This window comes from Trachypithecus francoisi, unplaced genomic scaffold (genome assembly GCF_009764315.1).
Source record: "Trachypithecus francoisi isolate TF-2019V2 unplaced genomic scaffold, Tfra_2.0 Lachesis_group13, whole genome shotgun sequence".
NCBI lineage: Eukaryota > Metazoa > Chordata > Mammalia > Primates > Cercopithecidae > Trachypithecus > Trachypithecus francoisi.
Window position 1 is genome coordinate 14366153 of NW_022681458.1, and position 22939 is coordinate 14389091.

A 22939-nucleotide genomic window follows, 5' to 3' on the forward strand; every position below is an offset into this window, starting at 1 on the left:
TGCTCATACTGTTCTGGAAAAGAAACTTCTTGGGTGTGTATTTTACCTAGTGTCTTTCCGGAACAAGTCTCAATGTTTCTTTTATAACTAATTTGCAGAGTCAGTCGTGGTACTGAGTAAGACTAGCAGTTGGAATATCTGTGTCCTAGAACATGACTCACTGTTGTGTGTCCTTAGGCAAACCTTTATCTTTTTAAGTAAATGGGGTTAATAATACATTTCTTAAAGAATTAGCCAATCAATTGAGAAAATGCATGGGACGCTGTACCCAGCTAGAAAACGTGAGCATTGTCATCACATTGTTCTCAGGGATGGGAAATTCAGGCCAAAGGTGGTGATATAATGGAATCATCAATTTTCTTTCTTTCAAATTATTACACACAGAATGGAATCTTTTCTGCCTACACCTTGGATGACTTCTGCCCTTTAGCATGCTCCAAATAAGAGCTGGGCTTTTATAATTCAGAATTCAGGCAAACCTCCTCATCCCATGGTGGTTCTATGAAGAGACCCTCTTATACTCACTTCTCTTTGTTTCTGTAATTGTCAGTTTATTTCTTTTGAGAAAGAGTTTATCTCCCCATCAACTCATTAGTGATTTAATATGAAGTAAGCTGATTATAGGCAATCTGACCAGCCAGTGTTCACACTGCAGAGAAATCAAGCTAGTAAATGCCTTTCAAGAATACAGTTGACCTTTGAACAACATGGTAGTTAGGGATGCCAACCACCCTGTGCAATTGAAAATCCACATGTAACATACTTTTGACGTCCCCAAAACTTAACTAGGAATAGTCTGCTGTTGACCAGAAGCCTTCCCAATAACATAAACAGTTGATGAATAGATATTTTGTATGTTATATGTATTATATACTGTATTCTTACAATGAAGTAAACTGGAGAAAAGAAATGTTATTAAAATCATAAGAGATAATACATTTACTGTTCATTAAGTGGACATTATCATCATAAAGGTCTTCATCCTTATAGTCTTCACATTGAGTAGACCATGGAGGAGAAGCAGGCGGGGGTTAGTCTTGCTGTCTCAGTGCGTATAAGTGGAATTGAGATGCTTTAATCCATGGTGTTCAAGGGCCAGCTGTTTTTCTCCTGGACCTATCATTTCAGCTGATCTTGTTAGATGTTACATGTACAGTACTCCTGGGAGCCTGCATGCACTGTGGTCTTTCCAGAAAAAAAGAAAAAAAAAAGAAATCATGAAGCCATTATTTAGAAAGAAAGGAAACCAAATCGTTGATATCTTGCCACTTGGTTCTGAATCTGTTACTTGATTGGAATATCCCAAGATTCAGTCTGAATAAGAATGTGAGATATCATTACCAAAGGGTTCAGGGATTAGTTGGAGAAGGTAACTAAATCGTAAACAAAGAAGATTCACACTGGGTACCCAGTGAAATGAAGGCATTTGAAACCCATCCGAATCCTTTCCTTTTAGTCTGTCTCCAGGAGGCTAAAACATCTGGTGAATCACGTCAAAGATTCAATCAATCATTCCTGTGTTTGGATTTTATGATGCCAGACATCTGGATCAACTGAGTTTCTCCTTTCTTTAATTAAATCAACTGGATGTTTTGGCTTCCTGCAAAGTCAGCTTCAGTCTAAATAATACACATCATAGTCCTATGTCCTATTTGTACTCTGACTCAATTTTGATACATTTTGTTTTGGTTTTAATTTCTTTTAACATAACCCCTAGATTTAAATAGTTTTGCATATTGTATAATACTTTGGGCATTAATATGAAAGTCCTAATAAATAAATCAGAAAAACAAAATCGACTGTTTTACTTTTTTCTGGAAGGCACCCTGGATGTTGGCACTGATAAATGGAAGTTGAGAAGGCTAAAGAACAATGTTAAATAATTACACAGATAGAGCTCAGCAGAGATCAAAATATCCTCTCTGATGTAAAGACAGCTGGCACCGACAGTAATTTTAACTGTGTGTAACAAGAACACACAATTTATATAATTTATGCATTCCTAGGTTTTTGAGTGCATAGGAATTTGGTCTGGTTTTATGTTATTTTCAAATATCCTTTGCTTTCTTATCTGGAAAGGCTTCTGGGCAACTTAATGACTGGAGGAGATTTAAAAAGAGATGAAAAGAAACCATGAACACATACTGGTTTAATGAAATATCATATTTTCTAGGAGAGAAATCAAACCTCAAAATAGACAAAACAATGTTTATCGCTCTAAATATATGACATGGAACAACTGAAGAATTTTGGAATAACGTCTTATACCTTACTCCTTTATGATGTTTTTGTGGGGCCTGCCTAATATACAAGTCAAAAATGGATGCTGCTTTCTCATTTAGGGTGATTCTGTTCTTTGGTTTTAAAGAAATGAAAGACTAATAGAGAATGAAGTAATATCTTTGTACAATTGTAGTTAATTCATTGGTCTTTTGAAAGACCGATTAATTAGGATGTCATGATTCTTATTATAACCATTTGGGCCAAATTGGCTAAATATTTCGTATTTATGTTGTGAGATCTATGCCCAAACACAGATATCTAAAAGTTTTTACTGAAACTAGGCTGTATTCCTGCGAAAAGCTCCCTAATGTTAGATCTTCTTTTGCTAAGGTAAGACTTGGAAGTCCACTTTGATGTTGCTTTGCCAGATGTGAATATTTCTTTATACTTTTTTCTAAAGTTGATTTGTAGAAGTTCCTACTGCATTCAACATCTTGATTAGGACTCTTCAAGGATGCTGTACTCATAAATAGAAGATGCCAGGCACTCTCATGCACATTTTACATATATCATGTTTTAGTTAATCACAGCAAGCCTGTTAGGTAGGTACTATTATTAATTGCATTAAACAGAGGCTGACACTAAAGCTCGGTGAGGTTACTTGCTCAAACTTAAATAATTCAATTTTTGGATTAAGAGTAGTTTTTTAAAGATTGTGTGTATATACATAAACACAGATATTTATTGAAGGAATTTTGGAAAAACTATAATATTAAAAAAAAGAGGTTTAGGAGGGGGGCGGAGCAAGATGGCCGAATAGGAACAGCTCCAGTCTCCAACTCCCAGCACGAGCGACACAGAAGACCGGTGATTTCTGCATTTTCAACTGAGGTACTGGGGTCATCTCTCTAGGGAGTGCCGGACATCGGTGTGGGTCAGCTGCTGCAGCCTGACCAGCGTGAGCTGAAGCAGGGCGAGGTATCGCCTCACCTGGAAGCGCAAGGGGGAAGGAAATCCCTTTTCCTAGCCAGGGGAACTGAGACACACAACACCTGGAAAATCGGGTAACTCCCACCCCAATACTGCGCTTTAAGGAACAGGCACACCAGAGAATATATCCCACACCTGGCCGGGAGGGTCCCACGCCCACGGAGCCTCCCTCACTGCTAACACAGCCGTCTGCGGCGATCTATCCGCAAGGCAGCAGCGAGGCTGGGGGAGGGGCGCCCCATTGCTGAGGCTTAAGTAGGTAAACAAAGCCGCTGGGAAGCTCGAACTGGGTGGAGCTCACAGCAGCTCAAGGAAGCCTGCCTGTCTCTGTAGACTCTACCTCTGCGGACAGCGCACAGCTGCAGTCCATTAGGGGAAAGAGTGGGGCGCTGCAGACCCGAACGACTCTGTCTGACAGCTTTGGGGAGAGCCGTGGATCTCCTAACGTGGAGGTTGAGATCTGAGAACGGACAGACTGCCTGCTCAGGTGGGTCCCTGACCCCTGAGTAGCCTAGCTGGGAGACATCCCCCACTAGGGGCAGTCTGATACCCCACACCTCACAGGGTGGCATCACCCCTGAGAGGAAACTTCCAAAGAAAGAATCAGACAGGTACACTCGCTGTTCAGCAATATTCTATCTTCGGCAACCTCTGCTGCTGATACCAGGCAAACAGGGTCTGGAGTGGACCTCAAGCAATCTCTAACAGACCAACAGACACTCCTTCTGACTGTCAGACGGAAAACTATCAAACAGGAAGGACACCTATACCAAAACCCCATCAGTACGTCACCATCATCAAAGTCCAGAGACAGATAAAACCACAAAGATGGGGAAGAAGCAGGGCAGAAAAGCTGGAAATTCAAAAAATAAGAGCGCATCTCCCCTGCAAAGGAGCGCAGCCCATCGCCAGCAACGGATCAAAGCTGGTCAGAGAATGACTTTCACGAGATGAGAGAAGAAGGCTTCAGTCCATCAAACCTCTCAGAGCTAAAGGAGGAATTACGTACCCAGCGCAAAGAAACTAAAATCTTGAAAAAAAAGTGGAAGAATTGACAGCTAGACTAATTAATGCAGAGAAGATCATAAACGAAATGACAGAGATGAAAACCATGACACGAGAAATACGTGACAAATGCACAAGCTTCGGTAACCGACTCGATCAACTGGAAGAAAGAGTATCAGCGATTGAGGATCAAATGAATGAAATGAAGCGAGAAGAGAAACCAAAAGAAAAAAAAGAAGAAAAAGAAATGAACAAAGCCTGCAAGAAGTATGGGATTATGTAAAAAGACCAAATCTACGTCTGATTGGGGTGCCTGAAAGTGAGGGGGAAAATGGAACCAAGTTGGAAAACACTCTTCAGGATATCATCCAGGAGAACTTCCCCAACCTAGTAGGGCAGGCCAACATTCAAATTCAGGAAATACAGAGAACGCCACGAAGATACTCCTCCAGAAGAGCAACTCCAAGACACATAATTGCCAGATTCACCAAAGTTGAAATGAAGAAAAAAAATCTTAAGGGCAGCCAGAGAGAAAGGTCGGGTTACCCACAAAGGGAAGCCCATCAGAATAACAGCAGACCTCTCGGCAGAAACTCTACAAGCCAGAAGAGAGTGGGGGCCAAATTCAACGTTCTTAAAGAAAAGAATTTTCAACCCAGAATTTCATATCCAGCCAAACTAAGCTTCATCATGAAGGAGAAATAAAATCCTTTACAGATAAGCAAATGCTTAGAGATTTTGTCACCACCAGGCTGCCTTACAAGAGACCCTGAAGGAAGCCCTAAACATGGAAAGGAACAACCGGTACCAGCCATTGCAAAAACATGCCAAAATGTAAAGACCATCGAAGCTAGGAAGAAACTGCATCAACTAACGAGCAAATAACCAGTTAATATCATAATGACAGGATCAAGTTCACACATAACAATATTAACCTTAATGTCAATGGACTAAATGCTCCAATTAAAAGACACAGACTGGCAAACTGGATCAAGAGTCAAGACCCATCAGTCTGCTGTATTCAGGAGACCATCTCACATGCAGAGACATACATAGGCTCAAAATAAAGGGATGGAGGAAGATCTACCAAGCAAATGGAGAACAAAAAAAGCAGGGGTTGCAATCCTAGTCTCTGATAAAACAGACTTTAAACCATCAAAGATCAAAAGAGACAAAGAAGGCCATTACATAATGGTAAAGGGATCAATTCAACAGGAAGAGCTAACTCTCCTAAATATCTATGCACCCAATACAGGGCACCCAGATTCATAAAGCAAGTCCTTAGAGACCTACAAAGAGACTTAGACTCCCATACAATAATAATGGGAGACTTCAACACTCCACTGTCAACATTAGACAGATCAACGAGACAGAAAGTTAACAAGGATATCCAGGAATTGAACTCATCTCTGCACCAAGCGGACCTAATAGACATCTATAGAACTCTCCACCCCAAATCAACAGAATATACATTCTTCTCAGCACCACATCGCACTTATTCCAAAATTGACCACATAATTGGAAGTAAAGCACTCCTCAGCAAATGTACAAGAACTGAAATTATAACAAACTGTCTCTCAGACCACAGTGCAATCAAACTAGAACTCAGGACTAAGAAACTCAATCAAAACCGCTCAACTACATGGAAACTGAACAACCTGCTCCTGAATGACTACTGGGTACATAACGAAATGAAAGCAGAAATAAAGATGTTCTTTGAAACCAATGAGAACAAAGATACAACATACCAGAATCTCTGGGACACATTTAAAGCAGTGTGTAGAGGGAAATTTATAGCACTAAATGCCCACAAGAGAAAGCAGGAGAGATCTAAAATTGACACTCTAACATCACAATTAAAAGAACTAGAGAGGCAAGAGCAAACACATTCAAAAGCTAGCAGAAGGCAAGAAATAACTAAGATCAGAGCAGAACTGAAGGAGATAGAGACACAAAAAACCCTCCAAAAAATCAATGAATCCAGGAGTCGGTTTTTTGAAAAGATAAAAAAATTGACAGACCGCTAGCTAGACTAATAAAGAAGAAAAGAGAGAAGAATCAAATAGACGCAATAAAAAATGATAAAGGGGATATCACCACCGACCCCACAGAAATACAAACAACCATCAGAGAATACTATAAATGCCTCTACGCAAATCAACTAGAAAATCTAGAAGAAATGGATAATTTCCTGGACACTTACACTCTCCCAAGACTAAACCAGGAAGAAGTTGAATCCCTGAATAGACCAATAGCAGGCTCTGAAATTGAGGCAACAATTAATAGCCTACCCACCAAAAAAAGTCCAGGACCAGATGGATTCACAGCTGAATTCTACCAGAGGTACAAGGAGGAGCTGGTACCATTCCTTCTGAAACTATTTCAATCAATAGAAAAAGAGGGAATCCTCCCTAACTCTTTTTATGAGGCCAACATCATCCTGATACCAAAGCCTGGCAGAGACACAACAAAAAAAGAGAATTTTAGACCAATATCCCTGATGAACATCGCTGCAAAAATCCTCAATAAAATACTGGCAAACCGGATTCAGCAGCACATCAAAAAGCTTATCCACCATGATCAAGTGGGCTTCATCCCTGGGATGCAAGGCTGGTTCAACATTCGCAAATCAATAAACGTAATCCAGCATATAAACAGAACCAAAGACAAGAACCACATAATTATCTCAATAGATGCAGAAAAGGCTTTTGACAAAATTCAACAGCCCTTTATGCTAAAAACGCTCAATAAATTTGGTATTGATGGAACGTACCTCAAAATAATAAGAGCTATTTATGACAAACCCACAGCTAATATCATACTGAATGGGCAAAAACTGGAAAAATTCCCTTTGAAAACTGGCACAAGACAGGGATGCCCTCTCTCACCACTCCTATTCAACATAGTGTTGGAAGTTCTGGCTAGGGCAATCAGGCAAGAGAAAGAAATCAAGGGTATCCAGTTAGGAAAAGAAGAGGTCAAATTGTCCCTGTTTGCAGATGACATGATTGTATATTTAGAAAACCCCATCATCTCAGCCCAAAATCTCCTTAAGCTGATAAGCAACTTCAGCAAAGTCTCAGGATACAAAATTAATGTGCAAAAATCACAAGCATTCTTATACACAGTAACAGAGAAGCAGAGAGCCAAATCAGGAATGAACTTCCATTCAAATTGCTTCAAAGAGAATCAAATACCTAGGAATCCAGCTTACAAGGGATGTAAAGGACCTCTTCAAGGAGAACTACAAACCACTGCTCAGTGAAATCAAAGAGGACACAAACAAATGGAAGAACATACCATGCTCATGGATAGGAAGAATCAATATCGTGAAAATGGCCATACTGCCCAAGGTGATTTATAGATTCAATGCCATCCCCATCAAGCTACCAATGACTTTCTTCACAGAATTGGAAAAAACTGCTTTAAAGTTCATATGGAACCAAAAAAGAGCCCGCATTGCCAAGACAATCCTAAGTCAAAAGGACAAAGCTAGAGGCGTCACGCTACCTGACTTCAAACTATACTACAAGGCTACAGTAACCAAAACAGCATGGTACTGGTACCACAACAGAGATATAGACCAATGGAACAGAACAGAGTCCTCAGAAATAATACCACACATCTACAGCCATCTGATCTTTGACAAACCTGAGAGAAACAAGAAATGGGGAAAGGATTCCCTATTTAATAAATGGTGCTGGGAAAATTGGCTAGCCATAAGTAGAAAGCTGAAACTGGATCCTTTCCTTACCCCTTATACGAAAATTAATTCAAGATGGATTAGAGACTTAAATGTTAGACCTAATACCATAAAAACTCTAGAAGAAAATCTAGGTAGTACCATTCAGGACATAGGCATGGGCAAGGACTTCATGTCTAAAACACCAAAAGCAACGGCAGCAAAAGCAAAATTGACACATGGGATCTAATTAAACTAAAGAGCTTTTGCACAGCTAAGGAAACTACCATCAGTGAACAGGCAACCTACAGAATGGGAAAAAATTTTTGCAACCTACTCATCTGACAAAGGGCTAATATCCAGAATCTACAAAGAACTCAAACAAATATACAAGAAAAAAACAAACAACCCCATCAAAACTGGGGAAAGGATATGAACAGACATTTCTCAAAAGAAGACATCCATACAGCCAACAGACACATGAAAAAATGCTCATCATCACTGGCCATCAGAGAAATGCAAATCAAAACCACAATGAGATACCATCTCATACCAGTTAGAATGGCAATCATTAAGAAGTCAGGAAAACAGGTGTTGGAGAGGATGTGGAGAAATAGGAACACTTTTACACTGTTGTGGGATTGTAAACTAGTTCAACCATTATGGAAAACAGTATGGCGATTCCTCAAGGATCTAGAACTAGATGTACCATATGACCCAGCCATCCCACTACTGGGTATATACCCAAAGGATTATAAATTACTCTACTACAAAGACACATGCACACGTTTGTTTATTGCGGCACTATTCACAATAGCAAAGACTTGGAATCAACCCAAATGTCCATCTGTGACAGACTGGATTAAGAAAATGTGGCACATATACACCATGGAATACTATGCAGCCATCAAAAAGATGAGTTTGCGTCCTTTGTAGGGACATGGATGCAGCTGGAAACCATCATTCTTAGCAAACTATCACAAGAAGAGAAAACCAAACACCGCATGTTCTCACTCATAGGTGGGAACTGAACAATGAGATCACTTGGACTCGGGAAGGGGAACATCACACATGGGGCCTATCATGGGGAGGGGGGAGGAGGGAGGGATTGCATTGGGGAGTTATGATGATATAAACGTCATGCACATGTACTAGAACTTAAAGTATAATAAAAAAAAAATAAAAAAAAAAAAAAAAAATAAAAAAAAGAAAAGAAATTACTCAGAATGCTATTTTCCTGAGATAATGTCTGTTAATTTTTGGTGTATGAGCCTATATCCATATTATGTACATATATTAAATAAATACATCTACCTTTAAAACCATGGACTCATACTGAGTACACTATTTATAACTTTCTTTTTTATAATCTTAATTGGGAACTTGTTCCATATCATTTTTATTTTTCTATACCAGGGAGTAGCTGTAAGGATCAGTTGGTAAAAATCTTTATGATTTTGTGGTGAGTATAATCTTCATCACGACTACTTAACTCTGAGAAAGCAGTCAAACACATTGCATAAGTGAAAGGGTATGACTGGGTTTCAACAAAACTTTATTTACAAAATAAGCAGTGGGTCAGATTTAGCTCATGGGCTATAGTATGCTGATGTTTATTTTACAGCATCATTTTCTCAAACGTCACCAAGAGTAGTTTATCCCATGGCTATCTTATATTTAGTTATAGGCCTTATTTAGTTATTTAGTTTGTGTCTGCTTAGTAACAACATTGTGATGAAAATCTTATAATTAAAACTTAGTACACATTCGCTTAGTTTTTCTCAATTTCCCAGAAAAAGAATTTCTGAATCAAATGGAAATTCCTTTTATAAAGTGATTGACATGCATTGCCAGAAGCTGTCCACAGAATTGTAGCTTACGTCCTCACCAATGTTGTCAAGGAGGGTGTCTTTATCCGTACCCTTGCTATTAGGATAGTGCGAAAGTAATTGCAGTTTTTTATCACTTTCAATGGCAAAAACTGGAATTACTTTTGCACCAACCTTAATAACAATGCTTACTAAGGAGTTCTTAAAGTTTTTGTTTTTTTTTTTTTTTTTTTTTTTTTTTACCAATTTGATAGGCATAAAAGTATCCAATTTGGCCGGGTGCGGTGGCTCATGCCTGTAATCTCACCACTTTGGGAGGCCGAGGCGGGTGGATCACGAGGTCAGGAAATCAAGACCATCCTGGCCAACACAGTGAAACCCCGTCTCTACTAAAAATACAAAAATTCGCTGGGCGTGGTGGCAGGCACCTATAGTCCCAGCTACTCAGGAGGCAGAGGCAGAAGAACAGCTTGAACCCAGGAGGCTGAGGGTGCAGTGAGCCTAGATGGTGCCGCTGCACTCCCGCCTGGCGACAGAGGGAGACTCTGACTCAAACAACAGCAACAACAACAGCAACAACAACAACAACAAAATTTGATAGGCAAAAGCACTTTTTCAACTTGCATTTTTTTATTATGATTATTGAACATATTTTCTCTTTTCTTGCATGTTTAATATTTAACCATATATCAGCTGTTTCCTTCAGATGAACATAATTTTATGTATGAGGGAAACATGCAAATTTATTTTGGCATATTAAATGACATATTCATAGTTAGACTGACACATAAAGTGTTAAATTAACACAGAGGTGATATCAAAACTGTCCCAGTAAATCCTTGTTCATTTACTTTAAGGGTGAAATTAACTGTGCTTCTTTTTAAAGCTTGCTTCCTTTGAGTATTGTTCATAGAGTAAGAACCTATCTTTATTGAAGGTTTCTGCTCTTCTTTTCTCCCTCACTGTATCCTCTCCATGGAAGGCACTGTATCTGATTTACTGGAAGGCAACATTCTGATATCCCTTTATTCAGATTCTCTAAGTGATGAGATAAATGTGCTAAAGGTCCTAGTCATTGTTATGAGTGAAACTGTGTCCTCCAAAAAGATATGTTGAAATCCTAACCTCTGGTACTTGTGACTGTGACCTTATTTGGAAATAAGGTCTTTGCAGATGTAATCAAATTAAGATGAGGTCATTTTAAGATGTGGGCTGTAATCCAGTGTGACTGTTCTTGAAAGAAGTGAAGACAGAGACAGAGGGAGACAGCCATGTGATGATGGAGGCAGATATTAGAGTTACATAGTCACCAGTCAAGGAATGCCTAGGGCTACCAGAAGCTGAAAGAGACAAGGAATGATCTTCCCACAGAGGTTTTGGAGAGAGCTCAGCCCTGCTAGCATCTTGATTTCGAACTTCTAGCATCCTGAACTGTGAGATAATACTTTTTTGTTGTTTTAGGCCATGCAGTCTGTGGTACTTTGTCACAGAGACCCCAGGAAGCTAATGCAGGCATCGATGACCATTGACTCTTCGGGAGCTGGACAGTCCCTGGGTTCCACCGACTCTGCTCCCCTTCAAGTGGAGCTCTAATCAGAACAAACACTTTCTCCCTGATGGCTGATCTGCCCGTGACCAGCAGGTTGCTTATTTCAGGAAGGAAGGAGGAGGAAGCTCTTTGGACCTTGTGTCTGAACCTCTTTCTCCAACCTAGTCATGCCCCCATTAAAGCTGATATTTTGATCTCCTGTGCCCTTTCCTCCAGAAATCTTCAAAGGTCATGCCTAGGACAGAAAATCTCCAGAAGACATGGGCATACTGGCATTTGGTATGGAGATGCCTAGCTCTTTGCTTTGACTGGGGTAGCTAGTTTCCAAGTAGGCATGCAGATGATGTAGCTTAGGTTTCAGCAAGCGTGGCTTCCAGGGCCTCTGCAGCTGATGTTGACCAAAGAAGGCATACTTTGGTTACATCTGGTAAGGGAGATTTTTTTCAGTTTCATTGAAGTATAATTGACAAACATATTTAAAGTGTGCATTGTAAAATGAGCAACACAAGCTAATTAACATATCTATCACCTTACAGTTACCATTTTTTGTGTGTGTGTGTGTGTGGTGAGAACACTTAACATCTATTCTCTTAACAAATTTCAAGTAGGCAATACAGTATTAATAACTTCAATTGTGGTCCTTTTGCTACAGTCTCTTTGTTCTTGATTCCCAGAACTTATCTTATAATTGAAAGTTTGTGCCTTTTGATCAACATCTCCCCATTTCTTTCTCCATTCCTACCCCCAATTCCTGGCAATCCTACTCTGATCTCTTCTTCTATGAGTTCGACTTTTTAGATTTCACATATAAGTGAGATCATGGAGTATTTCTCTTTCTGGTGTCTGGGTTATTTCATTTAGCATAATGTCCTCCAGGTTTATCCATGTTGTTGCAAATAACAGGATTTCCTTCTTTTTTATGGCTAAGTAGTATTCCATTATAAGTGTATGTGGGTATATATACATATGTATATCTATCTGTATATCATAGATATAATTTTCTTTATCCATTCATTTGTTGATAGACACTGGTTGTTTCTGTATCTTGGTCATTGTGACTAGTGCTGCAATAAAGGTGGGAGTGCAGATATCTCTGCGATTCTGAATTCACTTCTTTTGAATATATACTCAGAAATGGGATCACTGGATCATATGATAATTCTATTTTTAATTTTTTGAGGAAACTTTATACTCTTTTTCATAATGGCTGCACCAATTTACACTCCCATCAATAGTGTACAAGGGCTTGGAAAAGGAGATTTTTATTTGTAGCTGTCTTTCCTCAAAACAGACAATATGTTGTAAAGGTTAGTCACTCATGGGAAATTTTTTTCTATCTATCTATCTATCTATCTATCTATCTATCTATTTTTAGCCAGGAATTTAAACTGTGAAGGCAGCTAAGTTTCTAATGAACCTCAGCAAACTTGTGCGCAAGCTTTCAACCTTTTAGTTAGTATTTATCATGAGTAGGTAGCACAAGGTGAGCTGCTCCAAATCTAGTTATTTGTGTCTTGTTTTGAACTACTCTGAGGGATGAGAAAGGAGCTATGGAAGGGTTAACCTTGTGAATTCATGAATGCATCAAGAAGAGTGGAGATTCTTATTACACTTCAGAGAAGTAATCTTGAATTGAGGAAGATACTCAGTGATATTATTAGAAACTCGAAAGATTGGAAGGAAATTAAAAAGGCTTATTCCTGGAACACTGTTTTTAGAAAAGCATACCTAGAAATTCCAGGAGGGATGTGATTGCTGTGTGTAACGTGCTTTGGTTTTAATGTCAAAACACAAGTGGGAGGAGAGAGAAACAAAGTAAGTTACACTGATTTAAGAGAGGCAGGTGAGAGACGTTCTTATTAGAAACGTTAACATCTTGGTAGATGGTACAAGGTACAGACTTGACTATTTAGAAAGGTAGCATCAAATGCTCTCAGTGATGAGGTCAAAGGGCCACAGTCTGGCCAGGGGACATGGGAGATGCTTCAGCATCACTGAGAGGTGAACAAAGTCAACCCAACCAGCAAGCATCATAGGCCATGACCAGTCAGCAAGATCCCCAGGGATGGGGCTAGAGGCAGAGCAGCAGGCACCAGGGTAGGGGCTGTTTAGTTCAGCCATTCAATTGCAGAGCCCAGGGATGTACAGGGTGCACTATGTGGATTCTGAGACTCTGTCTCTTCCTGTCTGTCATAGGGTGCTGTGTGTTATGCTCCTGCCTCATGTAGTTGGAGGCAAACTTAGAGAAGAGCAGGGGAGAATAAGAGGAACTGAGAAAGTAGGCATCTGTCTCAAGGAATTAAGTTACTGCTTCAAACCAAGTCAATTGAGTGGACTAAAGCGTAGTTTTTTCTTCCCCTCCTACCCATTAGATGGATGTCACAAATGATCAGATTATAGATTAGATTGTATTTTTCAGTTATAGAGAAAAAAAGTAACATTAAAATTTTTTCCATTTGTGTATAGTGTAAGTAAACTGGGTCTTCTAGTACACAGGGAGATTTTATTATGCAAAATATATATAACTTGGGTTTTTGTCCTCACCCAAATCTGTTGAAATGTCATCTCCAATGTTGGAGGTGGGGCCTGGTGAGAGGCGTGTGAATTACCGGAATGGATCCCTCACCAATGGCTTGGGCCATCCCCTTGGTGATACGTGAGTTCTCCCACAGAATTCACAAGAGATCGGTGAACACACAATAAAACACAAAGTCTGTAGCACCTCTCACCCCCACTCTCTCTCCCTTTGGCTCCTACTCCCCCATGGTCTTCTGCCATGATTAGAAGCTTCCTGGGGCCTCAACAAAAGCTGAGCAGTTGCTGGTGCCAGGCTTGTATAGCCTGCAGAACAGTAAGCCAGTGAAACCTCTTTTCTGTATAAATTACTCAGACTCACGTATTTCTGTATAACAATGCAACAATGGCCTAACACAGGGATTCACATACAAAATGGCACTTAGTAGGCTTCAAGAAGAGGCAACTCTTTTCCTGGCCTGACAGTTCCTAGACTGTATCCTAACACTATATCCTCTCTGTGCTCACCCTTCACTCCTGGACACTTCCAAGTGCTCTTCCTTCTGTTTTTTTTTTTTTTTTTTTTTTTTTTTTTTTTTTTTTGAGACGGAGTCTCGCTCTGTCGCCCAGGCTGGAGTGCAGTGGCCGGATCTCAGCTCACTGCAAGCTCCGCCTCCCGGGTTCACGCCATTCTCCTGCCTCAGCCTCCGAGTAGCTGGGACTACAGGCGCCCGCCACCGCGCCCGGCTAGTTTTTTGTATTTTTTAGTAGAGACGGGGTTTCACCGTGTTAGCCAGGATGGTCTCGATCTCCTGACCTCGTGATCCACCCGTCTCGGCCTCCCAAAGTGCTGGGATTACAGGCTTGAGCCACCGCGCCCGGCCCCAAGTGCTCTTTCCTTCTTAGGCTAATCCAGAAATAGGACAGGAACACATTTTTAGGCTACTACCTTCCCTTCTAACCCTCCCTTTGTCCAGCTTTCAAAAGTCTGGCTGTTAGTGAGGCCACAGGGATATGCCTGAATCTCAAGGAAATGATCTGCTCTGTGCTTAGGATCCTAATTTGTGATGTAGGCCTGGCCTCTGGCTGGAGCTGGTGAGTCTTTGTTCATTTATTCTTTCATTCAATAAATAGACTGTCTGAGCAGTGGTATTGCACTTGGGAAAGAAAACTAGACCACAATTTCCCCTCATGAAGCACCCAGTCTGAAAAATAAACAAGCAGCAACAGCAACAGAAGAAAAATGGGAAATTAAACAGGTATTCTCCACACCCAAACTGTTTTAGAGGTTCAATATAGGAGAAGAGCACTTGGCAAAATATGAAAAAAATGAAATTATTTATTTGGGTTGAACTCTCTATCATTGCTGGGTGAGTGGGGCTTTCTAAATGTCTTTAGCAACAAGATACCACGAAAGAGAGAAAGAACACTTAGCAAAAATGAACTTGTTCAATTTTCTATACCCTTGACTGAACACAAGACTTTCTTATATAAAGAACTACTTTATACAATAACAGTGAACCAAGTAGAGGATGGCATGGAATAACATAAATCTCTCCCTCAATTTGGAAAAAAGAAAAGGATTTTTCCTGTTGGTTTGTGATATGGTTTGGCTCTGTGTCCCTACCCAAATATCTTATTGAATTGTAATCCCCGATGCTGGAGGTGAAGGCTGGTGGGAGGTGATTGGATCATGGGGGTGGTTTCTCATGGTTTAACACCATCCCCATAGTGCTGTTTTATGAAGAGTGCTCACAAGATCTGGCTGTTTAAAAGTGTGTGACACCTCCCCCCACTCTCTTTCACCTGCTCCAGCCATATAAGACGTGCCTGCTTCCCCTTTGCCTTCCATCATGATTGTAAGTTTCCTGGGACCTCCCCAGCCATGCTTCCTGTACAGCCTATGGAACATTGAGCCAATTAAATCTCATTTCTTTATAAATTACCCTGTCTTAGGTAGTTCTTTATAGCAATGCAAGAATGAACTAAAACAGTTTGTGTTGTCATCTTTGACTACCATGGAAAAAACATGTTTATACACAATAGGGAAATGAACTCCAAGTACATCAGAATTCATCCAGGAAATGAGCACAACATGTGGAACTCAAACTTGCCTTCATCTTATTTCCCAGTCCTTTGCTGTTTTGCCATCATTGGCTACCCGGTTTCATCAACATTGGAGGCCCACTCAGGGGATCTTGGTGTCAGCAAGAAAAGATGCAATTTCAGTTAGGCGTAAACATGAAAATTTGTTTTAAATGTGTGAAATCACAGCTAATGGGATTCTGGGCATTTCTCTGTAATATGCGATGGAATTTATAATAAGATGCTTGGACAAAACCATGCTACTGGAACCACTGGGCTCCCAATTTATAAATAAAAATCTAAATTAAATATGAAGATGCTTAATAAGAATGCATGTATACTGTTTCAGAGCTTAAATTTCTATTTAATAATGTACTGTGAATCTGTCACTCTCAGTAAATACATATCTACTTTTTAAAAAAATGTTTTTGAGACAGAGTCTCTCTCTGTCACCCAGGCTGTAGTGCAGTGGTGCAATCTCGGCTCATTGCAACCTCCACCTGCTGGGTTCAAGCAATTCTCTGCCTCAGCTTCCCGAGTAGCTAGGACTATAGGCACCCACCACCATGCCTGGCTAATTTTTGTATTTTTTGTAGAGTTGGGGTTTCACCATGTTGGCTAGACTGGTCTATAACTCCTGACCTCAAGTGATCTGCCCTCCTTGGCCTCCTAAAGTGCTGGCATTATGTGTGTGAGCCACCGTGCCCAGTCATATCTACCTTTTTAATGTAACAGTTGAGTATTACATTTTATGATGTAACTATAGTTTATTCAACAAATCCCTTAATTTTGGATGTTTAAGTTATTCTGATTTTTTGTCAGTATAAGCAACTGTGCAATATCTTTGTGTAGATACATATACATACATGTATGTGTATCTTTGAGAAATTATGTGATTATTTCCTTAGACTAAATTCATAAAATTGCAATTGCTGAATTAACGCATTTAAATATTTTCAATGCTTTTAATCTATGTTAAAAATTTAGTCTCTAAAAATTTTGTGTTAATTTATACATCTACCAGCTGTCCATGCATATGTCTCTATCCCTTACCCTTTCCAACACTGACATTTATTATTTTAATTTTTTTCAACATCTGAGAGTGAAAAAGGATGTCTCAATGTCACTTATATTTGCATTTATTTGATTTCTGTTAAGACTGATGACTTTTTAAAAGGTTTATTTCTTTATTTGGGAATTGCCTGTTCATATCCGTTGCCCATTTTTAAAACTGCTATATGTAGTAGGTCTAGTGGTGGCCCCAAAAAAGGTAACTCTAAGTCCTAGCCCCCAGAACCTGTAAATATGAACTTATTTGGAAAAAGGGCCTCTGTAGTTCTACTAAGGATCTGAAGATAAGATCATCCTATATTATTTGGGTGGGTCCAGAATCCAATGACAAGTGTTCTTGTAAGAGACATAAAAGTATAAGACATAGACACAGGGAAGAAGGCCATTAAACGGAGGCAAAGATTGCAGCATTGCAGCCATAAGCCAAAGGACCCCTGGAGCCACACCAGAAGTGGAAAGAGGCAAGGAATCTCTCCCCTAGAGCCTTCTGAGGGAGCAGGGCCCTGCTAATACCTTGATTTGGACTTCTGGTCTCCGGGACTGTGAGAGAATACATTTCTGTTGTTATAAATTGCCTAGTTTATGGTAATTTGTTATGGTGACCTTAGCAAACTAACATAGCATATTTACAGACTTTTTAAAAAACTGACCACAATTTATTTTAAGATTATTAATCATTTTTCTTTTATGTATATGACAAATATTTTGCTCCTAATTTTTTATTTTAAAAATTTTGTTTATATTTGTATTTCTCCATGGAAATTAAAAGGTTTTTTTTTCCTATGGTCTTTTAAAAAATGTGAATAAACTTTGTGTTTCAGAGCAGTTTTAGAGGCACAGCAACATTGAGAGGAATACAGAAAGTTTCCATATATCCTGTGTCCTCACCCATGCCTAACCTCCCCTACTGTCCTCATCCCATACCACAGAGTTCCATTTCTCACAATAGATGAACCTGCACTGGCATGTCATTACCCAAAGCCCATGGTTTATATGAGAGTTTACTCTTGGTGTCATAGATCCCATAAGTTTTGACAAATGCATAATGACAGATGTTCACCATTATGGTATCATACAGAATAGTTTTACTGCCCTAAAAATCCTCTGTGCTCTGCCTAGTCATCCTTCTCTTTTCCACCAATAAACTGATTTTAGTTTACCCATATCTCTCAATCATTTTTGTTAGTGTTTTTGCTTTTGAAGATATTTTTAGAATGTTTACAAATGTACCTTTAATTAAACAATTAATGGTTTTACCTATGACTTTTAAATTGTGGTTAGTTAGAATTTATTTTGGCATAAGGTTTCCTAGAGAGGAGAATACAACCTTCCGCATTTTGTTGTATGTTTTGGTATTTGTTATGTGAAGAAAGTTTATTTTCTTCACATAAACTTGATAGATATATCAAGTGAAACTAAGTCTATTAATGTAGTTATTGCTTGTTGGACTTTGAATTAAATTCCCATCAGTGATAACTATATGTTGAGTATGAAGGAGGCCAAAAGACCATTCAAATGGTTGAGCATGAAGTATGTCCATAAGGGACAGTTCACCTAGAATGGGGAGAGACTGGCCCTATCAGTCATTCCTTTTGGAAAATAGTGATGTTGGGTGCTACCTTGTCATCTCATATCTTTCTTGGATTTTCAGATGAGATACAGGCTGTTCCACATATTACCTCATTTCTAGAAGGCCTTCATTTAGTGTTTTAGTGTACTGCTACTCTACTGTGGTGTTATCTTCCTTACTCTACTGTTTTTGATAATAATATTAAACATAAAACAGTACTGCTCAAAAGTCTGGTTCATGCCTGCCTCATCCATAGCATTTTACTTTGTTTATTCCCAGCATTGATTGTGCCTGGAAGTAGATTCTATCTTTTCGGAAAAATTCCCAGGGGTCCATGTGCAACCTGCCTGTTCTCTGAGAGGTGGAAAGCCTTTCTGTCAAGGAGCCTTTATTCATTCACTATGCCATGTGTTTAAGCCTTGATATGTGTTTCACAATCCAGATCTAACCCCCTTATAATTAATGCCAATTCCTCCTAGATTCTGGTTTTAGGTTGACTATCAATCTTAGTTTTTCTGTGTGTCGTCAATGTATCTTCTTTTGCCCAGTGTTCGTTTGTATTTAATGAGAAGATGGGGGAGGCTATGCTGGGAACTGCTCACCATACATTTTTTTGTACTTGTCTCATGTATGTTTACTCCTAGAGAAACCTGTTTATATTTAACTTATCCTCTTCTAATTTCATAGGTTAAGTTTGGTCAAAACATGTTGGTTATATTTCAAAATCTTGTACTTTGATCTCTTTGAAAAGTTTGCAGGGTCATGCTGAGTCATTCACTAGAGGCTGGAGTTTGTTAATTACAAGTAGTTTAAATAAAATCTCTCCTAGGAATAAATGGTAGGAACAAAGGATAGGACAACAATGGTTAAAAAGGGGGCTAATTCTGAAGGATTTCCAGGTTGCTAAGCTATTTTTCTCCTTTTCAGTACTTACCACTATTGTGATTAAATTATTGTGTAACTAGTTGTTTAATGTCCTAGTGTCTCTTTTAATACAAACTCAATGAGAATAAAGGCTGTATCTGTCTCTTTCATTGCTGGATCTTCAGCATCTAACGTAGAGTCTTGCCCATAGTAAGTGCTCAAATCATATGTATCATATGAATGAATAAAGGTTACCACTGTCTCTATCCACTCCCATGCCACACCCCAAAAGACATTCCTCAGAGGAAACACTACCATTTAGCAGAAACTTTTTTTTTTTTTTTTTTTAAATTCTGACCAGATAAATGAGTCATGACTGACAATAACTTACGTGGCAAAGAGATGCATTTTTTGGACTCACATCCTGGGATGAGAAGTGCTAAGATAGAGATAATCAAGAAAAAAGATCACAATTATTTTAATTAAAAATTGAGGCTACCCTCAAAAATGTTTGTAAAGTTAGTTTAAAAAACTAAAATGTAGCTTAAAACAATGGTATTAGCCACCCATATGTGTTTGTAAAATCTTTTGGATATATAGACTTTTATGCAGTGATGGTCAGAAACATAAAGCCATTGCGTGGTTTTTCCAAACATTCTCAAATTATGGTCTAATGTCTTAAATCATAAGAAGTACCTCAAGTCTCTAAAGTAAGCGTCTCCATTTGGCTTGATGTATGTTTAGTCTATTCCTTCCTGGCAAAAATATTTTAGCCTAAGTGTCCGAGCATAAGGATGACAAAATGTTTTCTTTCCTACTCATTTGTGTGGTCTTGTTTAATCAAAATTATACATAAAAAAACTAAGAATTTGTTCAGGGGGAATATATATATATATATATTCACCATACATTTTTTGGTACCTGCCTCATGAGATCTGATATATATATATTTAGAAAAAATATATATAATATATTCTCCCTGAATATATATATATTGCACACACACACACACACACACACAGTTTACTTAGCATTAAGAATAATTCATGAAAGGAAAGATTTCTAAGTGAGAAAAAACAAGAGACCATTTCTTTTTTTCATTTACTGTTCTAGCTATTTAATACAACTTTGCCTCCTTTCATTTAGAAAAAATGAAAACCTTCCAAGAAAATAATTTTAATTTTTGTGAATGATTTTATATATAATACTTTAGCACTTTATCTCTCACTATTTAATAATACATAGGTGTGGATTCGTTTCCACTCTTTTGAAACTTTTCCACGGTATGCCTATAATATTATTCTTATAATGCTAGTACATAGGTAGATAGGAGGAAAACTGCTTTTAATTCAGAAAGTCTGTACTGAATTCTTCTCATGTGCATAATTTGTTACGGAGTATTCTAAGAATCTTGTAACATAAATACTAAGACAAGATGTATTCATGTGGAATAATTGTATGTCCCCATAAAGCAATGTGTGACAAGCTATTCTAGTGAACAGTTGAGATTTGCTACAGAAGTTTAGAAAAAGGAATATCCCAGGAGACTAGAAGAGATGGAGTTTGCCCTATAGTTTAAACCTAATATGGATCTTGAGAAGAGTAAGTTTAGATACAAGAAATGAAGGGGAAAGGCCATTTCCACTCAGGAAAACAGGATGAGCAAAGATTTTCAGTTGAGAGTGAGTATAGGACAGAAAACTTGAACTATGGTGAGGCTGGCCATGAAGGGTAGGTCAAATTCTGAAAGGTCTTGAGATCCAAGCTCCTGAGTTGGGAATCTAGTTTTTAGACTGTGAAAAGGGAGTTTTGTAAAAAGAAAGAAAATGTTAAAATTTAGTTAAATTTGGAAGCAACATATAGGATAAATGGGAATATAGAAGGAGTAGAGACAGAAAGAGTACATATGGTATATTCTAGAAGTGACAATTCTAGGATTACAGTTGTGGAAGTGGATGGAGACATATGATATGGTTTGGCTGTGTCCCCACCCAAATCTCATCTTGAATTGTAATCCCCATAATCCCCATGTGTTGAAGGAAGGACTCGGTGGGAGGTGATTGGATCATGGGGGCAGGTTCCCCCATGCTGATCTCGTGATAGTGAGTGAGTTCTCATGAGATCTGATGGTTTTTTTTTTTTTTTTAATACTTTAAGTTCTAGGGTACATATGCACAACATGCAGGTTTGTTACATATGTTTACATGTGCCATGTTGGTGTGCTGCACCCGTTAACTCGTCATCTACATTAGGTATATCTCCTAATGCTATCCCTCCCCTCCCCCCACAATAGGACCTGGTGTGTGATGTTCCCCTTCCTGTGTCCAAGTGATCTCATTGTTCAATTTCCACCTATGAGTGAGAACATGTGGTGTTTGGTTTTCTGTTCTTGTGATAGTTTGCTAAGAATGATGGTTTCCAGCTGCATCCATGTCCCTACAGAGGACACAAACTCATCCTTTTTCATGGCTGCATAGTATTCCATGGTGTATATGTGCCACATTTTCTTAATCCAGTCTGTCACTGATGGACATTTGGGTTGATTCCAAGTCTTTGCTATTGTGAATAGTACCACAATAAACATACATGTCCATGTGTCTTTATAGCAGCATGATTTATAATCCTTTGGGTATATCCCCAGTAATGGTATGGCTAGGTCAAATGGTATTTCTAGTTCTAGATCCTTGAGGAATTGCCACACTGTTTTCCACAATGGTTGAACTAGTTTACAGTCCCACCAACAGGGTAAAAGTGTTCCTATTTCTCCACATCCTCTCCAGCACCTGTTGTTTCCTGATTTTTTAATGATTGCCATTCTAACTGGTGTCAGATGGTATCTCATTGTGGCTTTGATTTGCATTTCTCTGATGGCGAGTGATGATGAGCATTTTTTCATGTGTCTGTTGGCTTTATGAATGTCTTCTTTTGAGAAGTGTCTGTTCATATCCTTTGCCCACTTTTTGATGGGGTTGTTTGTTTTTTTTCTTGTAAATCTGATTGAGTTCTTTATAAGTTCTGGATATGCGCCCTTTGTCAGATGAGTAGATTGCAAAAATTTTGTCCCATTCTGTAGGTTGCCTGTTCACTCTGATGGCAGTTTCTTTTGCTGTGCAGAAGCTCTTTAGTTGAATTAGATCCCATTTGTCAATTTTGGCTTTTGTTGCTGTTGATTTTGGTGTTTTAGACATGAAGTACTTGCCCATGCCTATGCCCTGAATGGTATTACCTAGGTTTTCTTCCAGGGTTTTTATGGTTTTAGATCTAACATTTAAGTCTCTAATCCATCTTGAATTAATTTTCATATAAGGAGTAAGGAAAGGATCCAATTTCAGCTTTCTACTTATGGCTAGCCAATTTTCCCAGCACCATTTTTAAAATAGGGAATCCTTTCCCCATTTCTTGTTTTTGTCAGGTTTGTCAAAGATCAGATGGCTGTAGATGTGTGATATGATTTCTGAGGGCTCTGTTCTGTTCCATTGGTCTATATCTCTGTTTTGGCACTAGTACCATGCTGTTTTGGTTATTGTAGCCTTGTAGTGTAGTTTGAAGTCAGGTAG